This window comes from Syzygium oleosum, unplaced genomic scaffold (genome assembly GCF_021117445.2).
Source record: "Syzygium oleosum isolate NSW1041296 unplaced genomic scaffold, Sole_v2.1 Sole_v2.16, whole genome shotgun sequence".
Taxonomy (NCBI): domain Eukaryota; kingdom Viridiplantae; phylum Streptophyta; class Magnoliopsida; order Myrtales; family Myrtaceae; genus Syzygium; species Syzygium oleosum.
The window spans coordinates 8,819,636-8,839,372 of NW_026607500.1; the positions used below are offsets into that span (position 1 = coordinate 8,819,636).

General features: G+C 38.7%; 1 pseudogene; it reads right to left on the reverse strand.

Annotated features, from left to right (window-relative positions):
* Positions 1-424: 424 nt before the first annotated feature.
* On the reverse strand, positions 425-15,828 carry LOC130140146 (disease resistance protein TAO1-like; annotated as a pseudogene).
* Positions 15,829-19,737: the final 3,909 nt, after the last annotated feature.

Below are 19,737 nucleotides of genomic sequence, written 5' to 3' on the forward strand. Positions count from 1 at the left end.
TAAAAGGGAAAAGGTAGTTTACCTGCTTTATGTACCTTTGTTAGGAATTGGGGATCATCTTAACTATTCTGACTAATCCTGATTTTAATATCCAAATTCTCTCATTGCTTCATATAGGCCCCGTGAATGTCTCTCGTAATTTCGATAAATCTGAGTTCCAAATAATTCTGGTATTGTTTTGAGTGACTTGCATCTAGAAATGTCCAATTCCACCAGTTGCCCCAATTTCTCCAGCCCTCGAAGCTCGGGCCGCTTTCGCACTTTTGCATAACCAGACTCGATCAAGTTGGTACACGATGACAAATCAGGTAAGATCTCGATCGAGGAACATCCAGAGATAGCAATACGTTTTAGAGATGTTGACGCTCAACCCCGGGATCTCCCGAAGTTCATGACCATTTGATACGATCAATGTCTCAGTAGATTACAAAAATTTGACAAGTTTGGGAATTCTACTCGAGGACTTGTAATCCTCAATCCATAAACTTGAGCAGGATGGGAATCTCTCTAGGCTCTGAATATCATGAAGGTTTTCACGACAGTTGATTGCCAACTTATGCAAGGTGTCAAAGCAACATAAATATGGTAACCTTCCAAAGGAAGTGCACCCTGACATATTTAGCTCTTTCAAGAACTCCAACCTATCGAGACCTTGAATTTTGACTAAACTTCTGCAATATTGAGCATTTAATGTCTTCACACCCTTGGATTTTAGAAGGTCCAATCTCTGAATTGAATCGCACCTAGAGATATCTATCACTTCCTAGGACTCCAAACTATAGAGACCTTGAATTTCGACTAAGTTTTTCCAATATTGAGCTCATACTCTTTGATTTTAGAAGGTCCAGCCTCTGAATTGAAGGCGCAGTCAAAGATATATTTCACTTCCAAGGACGCCAACCTATCGAGACCTTGAATTTCAACCAAGTTTTTGCAATATTGAGCATTGAATACCTTTAGACCCTCCAATTTTGAAAGGTCCAGCCACTTCATTGAAGCGCACCGAGAGATATCTAGCTCTTTCAAGAACTCAAGCTTATCAAGGAATTGAATTTCAACTAAATTTTTGCAACAATCAACCCTTAATTTCTTCAGACCCTGGGATTTTGTAAGGTCGAGCCTTTTAATTGAACTGCAACGTGATAGTCAAGCTTTCCAAATATTTCAATTTGTCAAGACCTCGAATTTCAGGTAAATTAGGGCAAAAAATCGACATATAATGTCCTCAGATAATTCAATTGTGAAACGTCCAGTGTTTCCATAAGCTCGCACCGAGATTATCAAGAATTCCAATTCGAAGGGACTGCTTAGGGATTTTTCTAATGGTGTTGATGGATGCTCCCAGATTAACTCGAGAAATTTGCCACCAAGTTGTAGTTCCTTGAGACGGGTTAGGTTGGAAAGTGAAGGAAGTCTGCGATTTTGATGGCGGAAGGCCAAATGTGTTAAGCTGGAAGGAAGCACCGATGGCAATTGGAGATTCTGGCAACCCAACAAATTGAGGCGTTGCAAGGAAGAAAGATTACGGATGCTTTCTGGCATTTCCCCTTCTAGATATGGGCACCGTGAAGCACCTAATTCTCGGAGCTTTCTCAGTTTTCCAATATCATTGGGTAATTTTTTTTATCCCAGTTTCACTAATAGTCAGAATTTCTAGGTTTTGCAAAGCCCCTATGCTGTCTGGTAATTCTTCTATGTAAGTGCCTCCAATAGTCAGAATTTTTAGTTTACGCAAAGCCCCTATGCTGTCTGGTAATTCTTTTATTCCACTGAAATCCAAAACCAGTTGCTCCAGTGCTTCTAATTTTCCCACTTCTGCTGGCAGCCCCTCGAGCGACCCACATGTCATCAAGTCCAAGCGTACCAGACTCTTCATGTTTCCTATGCTGTCTGGTAGTGAAGAAATGTGACCACAACATGTTAGAAAGAGTTGCTCCAGTGCTTCCAATTTACCAACTTCTGCTGGCAGTTCCTGGAGCCCATGACATCTCGTCAAATCCAAGCATACCAGACTCTTCATGTTTCCAATCGAAGAGTCAATTTGCTCTATTCTATCACAATTTACAAGGATCAGAACCTCTAAATTCTCGAAAGCTGAGAGGAAGGAAGTTTTTTCTAAATATCTACAGCCTGTAAGGTCGAGATATTTTAGCTTCTTCGCCATCGATAAAAAATATTATAATTTTCGAGAGGTTAGCCCAGAGTGATTATGATTCAAAAAAAGAAAAAAAAATGGACTTGTTCTTCCATCTTACCATGATGGAACTCCATCCCTCGCCATTCATCGGATATCTTGCCTGCCACCAAATTGAAGTACGACTAATTCCTTTGGATGAAAATTCTTTGCTTCAAAAGTCGAGGGACAATTCAGCCATTGAAGCCATTTTAACTTCTTAATTGAGTTCTTAAAATCTCCAGTAAAATGTGCCCCACTTGCGTCGAGGAACCTTAGATTCCTTAACTTCTTGAATTGTTTTCCCGTGAGGTTAGTTGTTTTGCCGAAGCCTTTTGAGCTGTGTTCGCTAAGATAAATGGCCTCAATCTCTTCTGTTCTCTGTAGGTAAGAATCAGCGTTCATTAATACAATATCCAATTAAAATAATCTAATATCATTTGTTCACATCTCTATTAACATGCATCAATGTCTTTTAGAGATTAGCAAGTGAACATATGATTCCTTCCTTGGCCAATAAACTGTATTTACAAAGGCTAACAAAGTGAAGGATGTCAACTTTGATTTTGAAATTAGGCCATAAGTACTTGGATCTTACAAAAAAATTATGATGTTCTGTTTCTTCGTGTTTTATTTTATTATGAATAATAATTTATAATTTCTTGTACATATTATAAACGTACTTTTTACACTTTGATCTAATGGCTTATATGAGGGAAAACCTAACAACTAGTTAATCCTCTTCTTTCCTGCAATGTAGCTTCTTTACTATACTAGTTAGCAGTACACGGGATTTAAGTAAATTAAACTGCAAAATTGAAAGTTGATTTGATCAAATTTAGTAGAAATATATTTCTCTCTCAATAATTTTCATATTAGATATCCAAATGAACTATAATCATGAGACATTGTTATTGTAATAATTGTGACAATTGGAAAAATACAAACTTCTCTTAAAAATAAAGAAAATTTAACCTTATAAGTCCTTTTCTTTTCCCGTTTCTCTATGTATAATTTTCGTGTATATTACTCGACTTGGCTACTTACAGTTAAAACAACATATACTTGTTTTGTTTTTGCCATTGAATTCATAACTAACTATGGGTAACTAAAACTTGTGACAGTATTTATATTAATATTTTTCGATGTGATTTTTTATTTTATTAATAGCAACTTGAAATATTAATTCTATTTATGCTCTTTATTATTTTTAGCATAAATTACCAATTGAAATTTTCAAGTATAACAAACAATCCTTATTTAATAACTTTGTTTTAATTTAAAATAATTCATTAATAAAATGCAAAGTCATTTTTTAATGGGAAAATTCCAATAATGGCATGAAGTGCGCCGTTTTTCACAAATAAGGCTGAAGTGTTCAAATAGTCTCAAATAAAGGCTTAAAGTGGGCAAATCGTCTCAAATAAGGATTTATGGCCCGTCGGTGACTATTCCGGGCCATCGAAGAAGGGTACTTCAATAAATAAAAATTCCTTTTCTTTTCCTTTCTTTTTTTCTTTTTCTTTTTTTCTTTCCCTCTTCCTCCACGGCCATTGCGCGACCGCCGCCGGATCTCGCGAGGAACGCCTCACCCGACATCGACAAAGGCAACCTCGGCCTCGCTTGGGCGTGCGAGGCCAAGGGTCTCGCTTGGCCTCGTGTGAGTCGCCCTTGCCGCATAAGGCGAGGGCCGCCGTCGCCCTAAGGTTGGGCAAGGAGCGAGCGTGCCCTTGCGGCATCGGGTGACCTCCGTTGGTGGAGGAAAAAGGGAAAATAAAAAAACAAAAGAAAAAGAAAAGGAAAAGAAAAAACAAAAAAAAGGAAAAAAAAATTAAAATGTAAAAGACAAAAATACCCTTCGGCCAACAAAGTCATGCCATTTTTTGAGACTAATATGGCCACTTCAGGCCTTTATACGAGACAATATCTACTTCGTTGCCTTTATTTGAGTAAAAATGAGACACAGGCCTTTATTTGAGATAACGTCCACTTTTATGCCCTTATTTGGAAAAACGAGGGCATTTCAGTCTTATTTGGAATTTTTTCTTTTTTAATTATGAATTTTGAAGCTAGTCCTGGGCCCCTAGCAATAGTTATTCCTGATTTGAGAGAACAACTATTTCTAATCCATTTTTGAATCAATGGAACGAATAATTGCTTCATCAGAATAGATTTGAAATATTTCTAATCCAAATGTGCAGCAAGCTTTCACCAAGAAAAATCAATCATGCATGAGAAGATAAGAAGTAATCCGGAAATCTCATGGATTTCTAAATCCGGTCAGTTTCTCCGAACTATAAAATTAATCGTACTTCACAATGTTGTACAAGATTTCATGGATGCACAGGGAGAATGACATAATTAGTGGAGAATTAGATCTCAACACCCGAAAGGAATCTAAGAGCGGAGTAGTTATAACAAAAGGAAGCAACTTCCAAGAGAAGTAATCATGCTCGGGATTAGTCATTTCCTGATAAACTTCTCTCTTAAAATATTAAGAAATCCTATCTGTCAACAAAATTCTTTGTCTTCAAGTGTGTAATTTTTTAATCTTCAATAATCGATCGACAGAGTTTGAGTATACTCATGGCTAAATCTCATAAACAAGCCCGACCGTTTGTATTCGGGGCAAAAGTAATACAATCTTCCAAACTTTTACAAAAAAAAAATTAGCCTAACCTTTTACATCTAGGGACAAAAATAACACAACTTTGCCGAACATACCAAAAAAAAAGACTCAACCTTTTATCGTGGAACAAACGGAAACCGTTACAAGTTCTGTCCAAAATCATCATCAAATCACCATAGACACGCTACATGGCTCATTGTGCTAACACAAAACCGACGTCATTTTTTTATTTATACTCTTTGTTACCAAATTTTTAGCATTTTGTAAATGTCTCTTGTGGTCATGATTAAAGGGGTTCATCGTGCATGTCAGTACCATGAGCAATGTAGGATGACGCTTGGCGACTACGGTGAGAATAGACATAATTTGTGACGTGCGTCAATGTTTTTGTCCTACAAATGAAAGGTTGAGTTTTTCTCCGGGATGCTTGAAAAGTTATGTTATTTTCATCCTTAATGCAAAGATTTGGGCTTTCTTTTTTTAGGATTTTTAAGGTTGTATTATTTTTGTTCCTGGTTCTAAAGCTTGTGCCCTTTTTATTTGGATGTATACTCACTAATATCAAGGAGTGTGTTATGAATGTGTTTCAATTATGCTTTAAATGTCTTTCATTTTTGTGTTTATTTGTAAGTCGTCCTAGTGCTCATGTCCATGCTTCGCACTTCACGCTTTTTTGTTTTTTTTTTATCAAAGTTGATTGTACCTTTAGATAACACATGAAGATAAATTTATATATTTTGATTAAACGTAGGAATAAACTTAAAAGAAGATCTTGTATCAGTTTTATCAAAACTACTTTGATTTAAACGTAATGAACCCAACAAAAATACTGAAATAATTACGTCAAATAATGTACCTTTTTAGTTATAAAAGTTAGTCATAACAATTTATTTAGATATAAAATTTACAGCGTATTAATTTTTCTTGTGGTTATTTTAGCTTATTTATGATGTAATACAAAAGACAATAAATAGACATTAGCTTTGACATTGCTAGTACTTGAGATTATAAATAGGTTGCACGTTGAAAACACAAACAAGTGCTAGTCTTTTGAGCAACTTACTTTGAATCAAACTGAATGACGTATTCAAAGTAATAGAATACAATCACATACTTAATTATATACAAAATAGAATTTTAGAGTATTTATCTCTGGGACTTTTTATGTGGAAAAAATAAGACATTTCTCTTTTAAATGGTCATTGCATGAAGTATGCTGAACGTTATGTATGTCTATATATTGTCCTGTTCTATCACGTGAATTTTGGTAAAAAGGTAATTCCTAACCTAATATAATATAAAATAAAACACCCTTCCATTCTCAATTAGGGTATAATGATTGAAATTTCATGAAAAATGCAGGCACAGTTACTCCAATTGTATCAATTCTAACACCTGGAGGTTAGAATTCTATGATTTTATATATCCTAAGTAGTTATTGTACACAGTAGCATAGTCAAGTTATTTGTTGCACGTGTCAGGGCGATTTAACCAAATCAATTATATAAATTCAGATTTTTCAATATAGAATACCCCTATCAAGTATATAATAAATTTGAAAGTACCTCATTTTTTGAAAAAACTTCGTGATGTACACTTGTGTAAGAAAAATCTCAGAAAAGCTGCAGTACTTGCTAAGAGAGAGCAACCTCCCTTTTTAATCATGTCAATGACGACACGAGGACAATAATATTAGAAGGTTCTCTACTCACTAGAGCAAGCACTGAAGTAGAGGACCAACGTCACCTTTGACAGTAGAACATGAACTAGAGGGAGCAAAAGAAGAGAAACTTGATTACCTCCATTTCCTTTAGCACTTCCAAGACTTCCTTGAGTCCCATAGCCTACTACGGTTCCCAGGCTCCATCTTGTTTTCCTCATGGACGATTTCCCTACCAAGATCTCTCAATTGGTCATGCATTATGAGCTCATCATCATCTCCAACTTTTATTAATGATAGAAATCTCTCAATAACTTCAATTCCCTCCTCCGGGGGAAAAAGTCACATGCATCCCACATGTAGGATGCGATGCTCTTGTCGGTGCCAATGAAAAAACACGGCGATATCCAAAAAAATTTGTTTTTGTTCATGCGTTAATGCTTCGTAACTTATCCTTAACTTTCTTGCACTTTCTCACTTGGGGACTTTTCTTAACTTCTTTGTCGCGCCTCTCCATAGTTTTGGCTCTTTTCCACACAAAAATGAACCCTAAGACCCTCAAGAGATAAAGGAAGCCCTCCAGGTGGTGGATACAACATCATAAGTGAGGTCCTCAAATTCACTTGGAGGAGAGTCCCTTGAACAGCATGTCTACTAAATAGAATCAAAGAGTTATCCCTATCCATTTCCTCATGTTCATACTTTGGTAGTCTACCCAGGCGTTGTCAAGAATACTCTTGTTTGTTGGTAATGAAGAATCATACTTGAAGAAAACCAACTCGATTTCCAGCCAAAGCCTTCCAGTGATGATTATCATCCACATCATCAAGAAGAACGAGGGCCTTCTTACCTTTAAGCATGGATGAGAGGAACTTAATCCCTTCATCTTCATTCTGAACTTGATTTTCTTGATTCAATATGCCATGGATTAAGCCCGATTTTGTAAGTAATGAATGCCATTACGCTCCCGTGATTCCCTGATATTAGCAATGAAGCTACGGTGTTCAAATTGATTGGAGAGTTGTTGCTTGTAGATGGTTTTCGCAAGAGTAGTCTTACCAATGCCTCCCATTCCGTAAATGCCAACAAATAGGGTGGCACGAGAATTATTATCTACAAATTCCATAATCTTCTTCACATGACTATCAATTCGATCAAATTCTCGGAATAACCAACTCAAACTTCTTCTTCAGCTCGAATAACACTTGTTGGACATGACTTGATTTTACCAATTCTCCTTCATACCTGTCCAAATATGACAAGAGTTCCAAACATAGGAGCAATAGCGATTTTTATATTATTTAACAAATGATAACACAATAATAAACAAATGAGAGGAATTAAATTGGAAATCTTAAAGATTTGATTTTGCCACACTTCCATATATCATCTTTATATGCTAAGATTAAAGCAGGAAATGGAGGTGGTTGCTTCGCATGTAAATACCCCTATTCCATTATTGCTCACGACATAATTTATTGGCCAGAAGAAACTTGAGGGTATCGCTAATGAATCTTGAATATTACACAAATTATGGATTTGAATTAAATTTTTAAACTTGTTGTTTGTTAAAGATATTAGGGTTGATGTGGACGTGACATTGAAAACTTTCTATAGCGTTTGAGTAGGTGAAATCCAATAAGTTAGCCCGATATGAGTTCAGCCATCAATTAAGAAACAGGTCATATCTTTTGACGCAAGAGGAATTCAAGTCTGAAAGTCATTCGAGTGCTATATTATGAACTACCTGAATACAATTGAGGGAATTTTTCTTTATTTATGCAATTCTACACGCTTGCAAGTTTCTACTCTTGTTATGGATTTAGTATCATTCTAGATTGGTGTTCTTATCAATTTTCACTGCACCATGGGATGATAACAGGTTGTACTGTATTTTCTTTTGAGCATCTAGATTCTATGACTATAATTGATCTAATATTTATTTGATTGGGAAGTCGAGGAATGATTTTTCACAAAGAAGAACACCGCTTCCAATTTATACGGGTGTGTGAGATAGAATTTATTGTTGAAGATAGGAAAATGCATTTGAAAATCATTTAAACAAACATATAATAAAAGATTATCCCACATGTCTAGTAACTTTTGTAATACTAATTCCAATGGCAACTAATCAAGACATTAATGATTTGATAAATGAAACCTGAGAAGATAAAGAATTATTGTGGAACCACTGATAAGTTGTAATAATAATATCAAATAAATATGTAATTAAAAAAGTTTGTGATGTAGAATTAATGCAGCTTATACTATAAATATGAAAAAAAGTGGCACAATGTTACAAGATACAAGAGTATAAAAAATTAATTTTAAAAAATATTATATTATTCAAGTGAATGGGATCTCGACAGTAAAATCTATAATCGGATTGGTCAATATCATTAAAGGTAATTTTAAAGAAGAATAACTTATAGAACTCATGCATTGCAAGGATCTTACCTTACTAGCTAGATCTAACTGCTTTTTCTTCATTAAACAAAATTAAAAGAAAAGAAAATGAAGTAGGTAGGAATCAGCACAAACAGTAAACGCCAACAAAAATTGAAAGTTAGTAGAGAATCTCTTGGTAAAAATTTCAAAGTACCCTTTTGGCTTCCCATGCTTTCAAGGAACAGACTTTAATGAGTGCTTGCTTCCCATTTCTCAAAGTCGATGGGTTGGAATACCTTCTCACGTGTACGAAATGCATCTCCGAAACTCCCTTTTGATATCGCACCTCAGCTGGTTCTACTTTTTGTAGAATATAGGCAACTATAGTCCCCGTGGTATCATTCTTGCACTCCATTATTTGAACCGAGTTCATCCCGGGCACCATTTGCTCGAACCCATAATTCTCAGGGAATGGGGATTAGGATTTTACTGTTCTTGATGGCTGCCAAAAGATGCAGGCCGATCTCCTCGCCTTGGCGAAGCTCTTCATGCGATCTGCAAGCACGAATTCCGGCATCAGCTGAGCCTATTGTAGAGGTGATCGGGTGAAGCCTTTTTCGGAAGTATCTGGGCCTCTAAAGTTCAAGAACACCTCGTAGCGGTTTCCGGTTGGCGCGGTCGACCCGAACTAGATGCACCATTATTAATTTCTGTTGGAGACCGAACTAGATCCACCGGAATTAGTTCCCGTCGCGCGCGATCCACTTGAACCAGATGCGCCAATATTAGCATTTTCTGCATTTTTATGCTGCACTAGCCTTCTTCTTATTGAGAAAATAGATCGCGAGCCCAAGGAGAAGGATCGGTGCCACGAGCTCGACGAAAGAATGCCCGAAAATGGGATGATGCATTTTGTCTGCTCTGACTCTGTCCTTGATTTTGCTTTTAAGTCTGACGGAGAAGAAAACTAGAATGCCTCAGGAAACACGAGATGCCTGCCCAAGAAGAAGACAACCATATGAGAATAACAATGCGAGAAGCAAAGGAAAGAAAGAAAACCAAAGGTAATAGACAAGTCATATTAGAACTGCCAATACACAAGTGTTGAGATGAAAAATGGGGAGAGAGAGAAAAGAGACAGAGCTTCAAGTTACCATGGGTCTCACTTGCCAAATAAGAAAAAAGATATCGAGTTAGCGATCGCATATTTTCGGACAAGTGGTCAAAATAGACAAATACATACAAGCGTCGGGAGCGATGATGAGGGCACGCTTGGGCCCGTTTGATTCAGCACTCCGAATGGGCTTTGGGACACTAAAGTCTCTTAGGCAAATGAAAATAGCATTTGGTTCGTTTTTCGCTCAATTCTAGGGAAATGCGATTTGCATTTCCAAAGGTCTATCTAAAGATCTTTAGCCCAAGGCGGTCCGAGCGTCCTCACAGAGTAGCATTTGCAGGAATACGAGGAAAGACTTTTTCTTCCAACATTATACTCGCTAGACTTTCATAATTCCGAAAATGTCCCGACTTAACGCGACATCACCGACTAGTTTTAGAGTCACCACGAAGCGGCGCGGCAAAAAGTCAGACGAGACTGCGGCGAGCTAGATATGGTGCCGGCAACCTTGCCTAAGATGCCTTGGGTCGCGCGACCCTAGCGACGATGGCCGCGAGGTCGGAGCAACCTTAGGTGAGGCTATCGACAGCGGATCTGGCTACGAGCAGCCAATTTAGCCTCGCCGGCCTTTGAGGTCTTATATTTGGTTTTTGTGTTTTCTTCTTATAAAAAAAAAAAAAAAAGCAAAACTGCTTTTCAAAAATGTTTGCCAAACACCATTTAAGCCAAAGTCATTTTCCCCATGCATTTTGACATTACAATTTACGCAAACACTATTTGCATTTTGAAACGCCTTTAGCCAAAAGCATTTGCATTCCCCAAAACATTTCTCAAAGAAGCCGAACAAAAACGAGCCGATTCCAATGCTTTGCACTGTTCCTTTTCTTTTGTTAATTATTTTTCATCAAAAAGTATTTTGGTGAATATATATAACTTTTGATCCCCTTTGGAATTTTGCCCTTTCACTTTGAGCCTGTTAACTATTGAAGTATCAAATGGATTAACTCCATTTAACTCGCGAAATGTTACATATCAACGATCACTCATGCTAAAACATTTTATTTACTAACCAAGATCAAGGATCATAAGTAATATATATAAAATTTTGGGCTCTGTCCTTAATTTCTCATTCAAGTCTCATAAGGAAATCAAAAAGCCTTTTCTCTTTTGCTTTTACTTTATTCTTGAAAACATCCAAAGAGCAACCAAAAGTATCACATTACCGACATTATGCAGACATTAAGTTGTTATAAGCATTTTTAGTGATGGCCATTTTAAGTTAAACACCTTTGCATTGATGATTGTCCGAAATTTTCTGAATCTTTTTGGTTTTTAGATAAGTTTTCAAATTGGAAGCTCCTCGGATACAACACACACATAACTTGCTTCAGTTTTTAGCTCATGCACTAGTTTTTAAGGTCTGAACCATATTGTATTGTGAGGTATTGCTTTCTTTGAGAAAGCTATACCTGAGAATCATTTTAAATAGTAACTAGTACTGTTTTGCTCGTCCTACGTATTTGCTTTTTGTGAGTTTGGCCTTATAGTAACTTGCTGCAATCTCCAGCTGCCTTGTGTGGAACCAGCTTCTAAAGGAATTTACTTCCCAAATGGCAGCATATGGAAAGCAAATAAGGGCTCCCGCCCCATCTTGGGGGTGGTAAAACTTCTTAATGAGAGGGATGCGATAAGTTCAGAAGTCAAAGGCTGGTCAGGAATGGAGAAAGCATCGATATTAGAGGACAAATGGATGGAACAGGGAGTGATTGGGGGTCCAGCCAATCGAGAAAGAGCCCAAAGAGTCGTCAATTTGATTGATCAAAGGACAAAAACATGGAACAAAATGATTGCATGAGCTCTTCGAAGAGGACAGCGTGAAAGAAATTCTTGCCATACGGATCCAAAGCCAAACTCAGAAAGGGATAACCAGATATGTAACGGAAACACAAAAGGAAAGTATACGGTTGAACATGAGTACACCAGACTATGCGCATCACTACCCAAGCCAAACACAGAACAAGCATCATCATCATACCAGCCGCCTCATTCCCTATGGACTAAGATAGGGAAACCACATGCCGAACCCAAAATCCGATTTTTTTGTGGTGTGTGTGCCAAAATGCTCTACCCACGAAGGACAATTTGTCGGAAAACTCCAGAGACCAAGGAGCATATCTTCGACTTGTGAGACTGGACCAAGGATTTTGGTCAGATCCGAGGCTAAATGTGGACGCATCTCCGCTAGAAACTTAACAGAATGGACAAATGGGTTGACTGAAGGCGCTCACCGTCAGGAGCTGATCCGTCTTCTCAAGAGTGGCTCACAGGAATCCTGGCTAATCTGGAAGGCGAGAACGCCCCTGATTTTCCAGCGAACGGAGCCCGACCCGGACCAATTGTAGACGACGCGCTCTCCTTCTAAGCAGCAACTATCGCGGGCGGAGCACCCTCGATCCGAGTCGCTGGTCGGGGAAGACCTCAGCAGCAGAGCGGTGGTCGCCACCAGCAAGAGGGATATGGAAATTCAACGTGGACGGGTCTTGGCTCAGAGGCAAAGCAGAGGGATCGGCTGCCGGAGTGTCGAGGTCACAGAGAGCGCTCACGGCCGGGTTTTGCAAAGCGGGCGACCGCTGGGGCTGCTTCTCCACTCGAAATCGAAGCCCCAGCGGTGAAGGAAGCGTGCTGTCTGGCTGCGGGAGGCGGCTGAGCTGAAGGATGAATCTGGCGCACGTGAGTGTCCTGTCAGACGAACAATGAATCTAGTGTTAGATTCACTGCTGAACCAAGTTTGAGCCCCATGGGCTTTGAGACGTGCCCCCCGAGGAATGCTGTGCACTGCACTGCTAGCCCAATTAGAAAGGCGTCTCTCTCTGGCCTGTTGCCCATGAGAAACCAAGTAAGTCGCAGACTGAATCACGAATACCCGCTGAAAAGGCGGATGTCTACGCCGCCCCAACCTCTTTGGATTTTGGTATGTATTGACTCTCGTCGACTTCGCTCATTTAGGTACTGCTTTAAATGAATGAAATGGTATTTATGCGTATTCCCAAAAAAAACAGTTTGGCACTTATATAATATCCGTATTGCTAGACAGTCCTTTGCGCTTATATTTTAGCACATTCGGAATTGTTGGGTATCAAGAGCTGGCAGCAAAAGCATCCGATCCATTAATCAAGTACATGAACTCATCTTCTAGTGGAGTTGTTCGCCAAATTTACGGTATGGGCTGACTTGACGCGTGCGTAGCTATTAAGGATCATGCCTAAATTTTCGAGTTTTAGCTTCCCAGTCTTATCGCAAGATTTCGAACAATCACCTTACTTTACTCGATTCGATTAATATTAAAACATTGTAAGTGAGTCGAACCAGCCTGGCGGGAAGGCCCCAGTAGATCGCGAATCAACAGGCAATTAACCACCTGAAATCAAGATCGGACATGCTATTATAAAAACCACCGGATGTCATGGAATAATGCTTAGTGTATGCTAAGCACTAGAGGTCGAGAAAATGGATGATGAACCCATTCTGTAATTCAGATTCAATGACCTGGTAATAACATGAGTTGTTAGCTATATGTGATGAAAGAGGATTTAATAGGTCTAAAACTTTTAATTTTCTCCAACCACTCTTATACATGGTGAGTTGCAAACATAGGCATCTTATACTTAGTCCACTAATCAGAGATATGATTAGAAGAAATCAAGAACGGAGGAAAAATATGACCCATCACTAAAAGAGTACACCATTTCATGGTAATAATATAATTACAATGGAAACAATATTAAGTAATAATAATTTGTAGGCCCTTCATGCAATTGGTTGGCCTAAATGAGCTTTGAGTCATGGTGGAAACCAAAAGTTAAGGTACTAGATCTTAGAAGGAACTTTTGATACCCTCAGCAGTTTCATTGTATTTTTGCCATTGGGTCTTTCTTTCTAAACACACACAGAAAAAAAAAACCAAAAATACTTTCCGAGGAATGCTCTCAAATTATTCGTTGTTAAACAGCAAACAACTCTGACTGGTGAAGTTCTCTTACGAATTTGTGTTTGCAAGGCAAGACTGTCACCTCATTTCTCGAATCAAATAGAAACTGCACATCACCATTTCCGCTGGTTTTAATTTATGCTCTCATTTCAATGCGCATAATAACCATCCAAATTACAGAGATTTACCTTAAGCAAACAGGACAGTCATGATGCGTTGCTCCTTCACGCAAGGATGGCTGTTTTACAGAAAAAAACTGAGTAGCAGCAGCCTGTACAGCATGACGAGTGAAGCAGATTAACTTCAGTTCTTTCCATCACTCCTTAAGCTGGCGCAAGCACAGGATAACTGAAGCTTACCGCGCTTGTAACAGTGGAAGAAATTCTCTCGCCCCATTCCGAGAAAGAAAATACAGTGAGGATGAATCAAACGTGCAACATCAATGACAGAGAAATGATAAGACAATCATCCAGAAGGGGGACTTCCTGTATAAATAGATATATAAATTCCTAACAGATGATTGACTGCAATGAGATGCATCTAGAAATTTCATCTAACATCCTGAAACATGAAATTTTTTCATCTACACTGACACGATCATCCTGTGGCAAGTGTTTGTGAATTCTTCCTTGTTTTCTCAAAAATACTAACACTCGCCACCCAGAGATTGAATAGCGAATGTCCTGAATTGAGGCAGCAAAGAACTCCCGTATTCACATGGATAATCGCTTTGACACTGTTGAAATATTGCTGCTAACGGTAGCCATACCTGCAAATGCCACATCCCATTGCAATGACACTGCTTGGACGTCTGCAGAAAAAATAAAGTAAGATGTCGGTCCATGTGATCATACTGTCTTCCAGTGCAGGATATGACACCTGACACTTTTGACTATCTGTATAATGCAAATAAGAAACTTCCTTTTTCACATGTTTGCTCATTATACAGCTTTTTTATACTCAAGGTTTTAAAATATTTGCTAGAAGTCATTTCTATAAACATGCTAGAAATTCGATAGCATCCACCTGTTAGACTTCTTGAGAGTAAGTCTGTCCCTGCTTTTTGTTTACATTGATATTATTCTGGGCATAAAAGAACAGCATGTCAGGTTATGAAAGGCATGTCCATGGTAGAAGATTAAAGAATCATATTCGTCATATTCACCAAACTATAGACTACTCTCATCCAAACTCAATCCATATAGCGACTTCCATTTATGATACAAAAAGAAAGTCTGATGCAATTAACTAGTAAATTAACTTCTAGAGAATATCGATGGCAACTTCTTGCTATATTTGTCACGTAAAAAATTGAAGACCACACATGTCATAATATAGCGCACGTACTTCAAAGTTAACATCAGGTCAGAATGCAATCTCATCTCAAGATAACTCATGACACCAGCGCCCAAGAATCTACAGGCAGCTGAAGCGGTGCCTACATTTGGTTAATGATCATTCTCTAATGTACAGCAGAAGTAAAAAATTTAATTGCAATCTATCAGCTAAGCTTACACTAAAGTATCTCCTAGACATCTAGTGCCTTCTTCGTGTCATGACAAAAGGAAGTTATCAAGCATTCTTAAGTCCATGAGGGGCACAAAGGAATCAACTTCACATCATTATGACAGTGATGGCAATAAAGATCTTATTGCAACAGGGGTTCTAATCTGGCACCTTCACCGGTAATGAGGACATTTGCAGCAGCAGCAACTTTGATATCAACTGAAAGTTGACAGGAATTAAGCTGGAACTAATATTGCTCAAGAATGAGCCGAGACATTACCCGTACTGCAAGTACCCTCTCTCTAGCAACTTCGGTAGCATTAGCATCTTCTTCAGCTTTTTCGACAGGCATCCGTTCCCCATTCATCTGCTAAAGGACTGCCAAGCTCATTGTCTGTCTGACTTCTTTATATAAGACATGCTGAGGTTTCCTGCATCAAACCCAAGTGAAACCCTGGTTGTTCAATAGCTACTTCATCCATTTTAGTTTGACTCTGCTGAGACTACCAACTACCTAGAAGCTAGTGATGAAGCACCTGCAGAGATGAGCAAACTTATCAGCATTCCATAACCTCCTAAGAATTTTACTTGGCCAGTCAAGCAAGGAGACAGTGCAACATTGATTTCTTCTACAAGGCTCAAGACAGAACATTGAATCGGCAACAAGACCATCGATCCAGGTCAAACGGCTCCAATCAGCAGTGCTCCAGCAGAAGGAATCATCGTAACAAGTAGATCTAAAAAATTCCCACTTAATAACATAAGTGAAGCAGTGAGGAACTCAGGGCATCCCGCTTCGTGGATAATAAGGAATTGTGCGTCCCGATCACTTGATTCCTTGAAGTCTGGAATAAACTATATCGGGCCTTTGACCATGCATGAGCCAATCTTGGGTGAAAGCCCACAAATTCACACAATTCAATTGCTCTTAAACTAAGTAAGATAACGGAATATGGCGAAAGATTGTAAGAGCAAAGTTGTCCATCAAGGATATACTACCTCCTCCTGAAATTCCGCTTGAAGCTTTCTTCAAAAACTGCTAATGACTCAAGCCTCAGACATACGACTGTGCTGACTCATGAGACTTTTCCAGTCAGAAGACTCTTCCAACAAAACAAATACCTTCAAGTTGACTAAATGATTCCATACTGCCAGGAAGAACTACATATTGCACCACTGCTGAAGACAGACATCGATGTCCTTAAGTAAGAACCTTCATGAAGAAGGTATTTACCCAGGTCAATTGACCAACTTTTCCATCCATTCCAACCTTTGATGGGGTTCTTCAGGATCCAAGCAATACCTAATCACAAGTCAATTATAGTCCATTGAAATTTGTTTTAACATTCCACGTGTTATCCAAGAGTCAACACATAACAAATTGTTTTCACGATTCTAGTCCAACATTTCCTGGCTCATGCGGTATGAGCATATGCTTCTTCCACGTGTATTAATCAAGTCCGTGGGTTAAGTTGGAGGAGGCACCGAGAGAATCAGAGGAAGAATATTTAGTTTTAAAGCCTAGAATTACAGTCGAAGCCCCACTATACAATATCATAGCTCACATCTGAGGAATTTTGCCTACACAAACAGCATAGGGGGAAGCAATCACTTCATTTGTGTGTCATGGAAACAATTAAACTCCACCATCTATTGCTCTGGCGGACAAGCTGCTTTAGAACAACACAATGATCTATCTCAATCATCGCAAATGCTACTTCAGTAATCTTCTTCCGACAGCAATCATCAGCGATGGGAATCTCGTTCCATTTCATGTCTACACTAGCCTACATAAACCAGCAAGACTCAGAAGTCTCTCTCTCTCTCTCTCTCTCTCTCTCTCTCTCTCTCTCTTCTGTGCCATGGTGTACCATATTGATTAAATCTCCTTTCATCATGCAGAAAAAAAAAAAAACAGGATGAGCACGAGCACAGAGATTCCAGAATTCTACTTCAGAGCCAAAACTACAGTATCCGCATCATGCATTTATCTTAGATAGACTAACAACCCGACCATTCTAGCATAGATTTCTCAAGTTCTCAATGTGCTAAATTGCATGAGAACCAGGATCTAGGGCAAAGTCAGAAAGCTTGTCACTCGAATGGGCAGAAGAGCTTTGAACCTACACATCCGTATACTATACAGAGTGAATTAGTGCATATATTGATCTGTAGCTTCTCTCCAAATGAATACAGCACATCAATTGATATGTTATTGTTCAGTCTCGTGGCATTTGGATTCTACATTGTCCAGAAAATTTCCAGGACAAGAAAAGTGGGGGAAAACTGCTCAATCAGTAGGGAGATCTCTGAAAAGAGGAAAACATGAAAAGCAGCTATATCCACTCCACCTTCCCCCAAATACCAAATTTCCAAGGACTCCTGAAGAGAAAATCTACATCCAATAAAAGATGGAAAGGCTGACTATCATCTTAACCATCATTAACATTCTTCACTTGAGAATCGAATCATCAGACAAGGTCAGTCATGGATAATAAATAACATTCGGTGTAAAAGGGCAGGTGAGTCAGTTCTCCTCTTCATCTTCTTACAAGGAACTTATTTAGTGGAGTGAATCTGCTTCAGCATTCACTCTGGCTCCTTTCTCAGTTGACAAAAAGCCACACAACGCATTACGCTATCAAACTGCTTAGTGAAACCTAAATACACTTGCATTGCATTCTGTGACCAACAACCGGATTGCTAGCTCAAACGTAAATAACCTACTGCGCACCACGCTTTTCACCAAATCCTACAGAAAAAAAGGAATTTGCAGAGTTATCGAATCCCAGCATCACTAATCTCTAATGTATTGCCAAGTCATCACCTGACACATTGTCCATAATGAACACAGATGGGCGCGCCCTGCTTCGATGATTAAGGAAATGATTAGAGTGGCAGGGGAAAGGAAAGCAGCAGGGATTCCATCACTTCAACATAGGATAAACAACACCCATGCTAGTCCTCTATTTATCAAGAAGAATGGAGTTATAATGTCGCTCAAGTTTAGCATCCGAACTCTTGGGCAATAAAATTGCCAAATGAAGGACAGTTCAAAAAATGGAAGGATCAGACTAATATCTACAACGATACCATTAAATTTATTGCCAACTATCTCTCTCGTGGGGAAAGCCTCTGCCAACACCAAGATGTGCAAATTGGACCCGGCAATCAAACGCTACAACAAACGCAAAAGGACTCTGTTCAAATGAAATCATCACCCGAGCCAGCATTTCCATCCCAATCATTCCCGAACATTCACGAGTCAACATCGTTCAACTACATCAGAAATAACAAAAGATGACAAACGCCTCGATGCATCCGAACGATCCTCATTCGCTGTCTCTATACGACTCAGGCAACCTCAAAATCGATTCTCGATCCTGACAAAGACCGTTCCTCCTTCAGACACACTAGAATTCACAGCATCACCACGAAGCAGTAGAGAACTCAAACAAGGCTGAGTTAAAATTAACGATGTAAGAAGCTCTTTCCAGAACGACCAACTTCCAATCCGAACTCGTCGATCCTCAACCAAGTGAAGAGAAGATGTAGCAGAAGCTCCAGTTCCAGTTGCTGCGCTTAGTGAATAAGCTCCACGAGAGATGTTCATTCCGTGACAGTTTTTGACGAAATGGAGGTGCTCTGATAGAGCGGGCAATTTCGTGCTCATTTGTGTTTTTTCCAATTTTTGTAATCGGGTCAGCTAATGGAAAAACATAATTGTTTTGAGACGGAGAAATATCAGAATGATAGTGGATACATAATTATGAGGAACTAAGCCATGAAAAGTGTCTAAGTGATGGGAGCAAGAAAGTAATATTCAGAGTATTTTTGGAGACGGAGAAATGTGAGAATGATGGTAACCTCGTACTATTTTGCTGGTCCTACATCTTTTGCTTTGTGAGCTTGGGCTATATACATATAATCATATCACTGACCTTCCTAGACAGTCTTCTTGCCTTTTATTTCTTATTTAAATTGCGGGACGCATCAAAGACCAACCAACCAAAGAGCATCCCCAAATTTACACATCACTGTATAAGCAAATCATTGAATCGATAATAGAATTCACCACCTCAGCTTCAAAGGGACCGGACATGCAGATGCGATAAACCACGTGAATATTATGAGAAAATGCACAGTGCATAGCTTTAATCACTTGAGGTGAGAAAATGGATGATAAACCCATTTTGTAATTCAGATTCAATTGGCTAGTAATACTATGATTTTACCTAACTTTGGTTTTTAAAAGAGATTTAAGAGGTCTAAAACA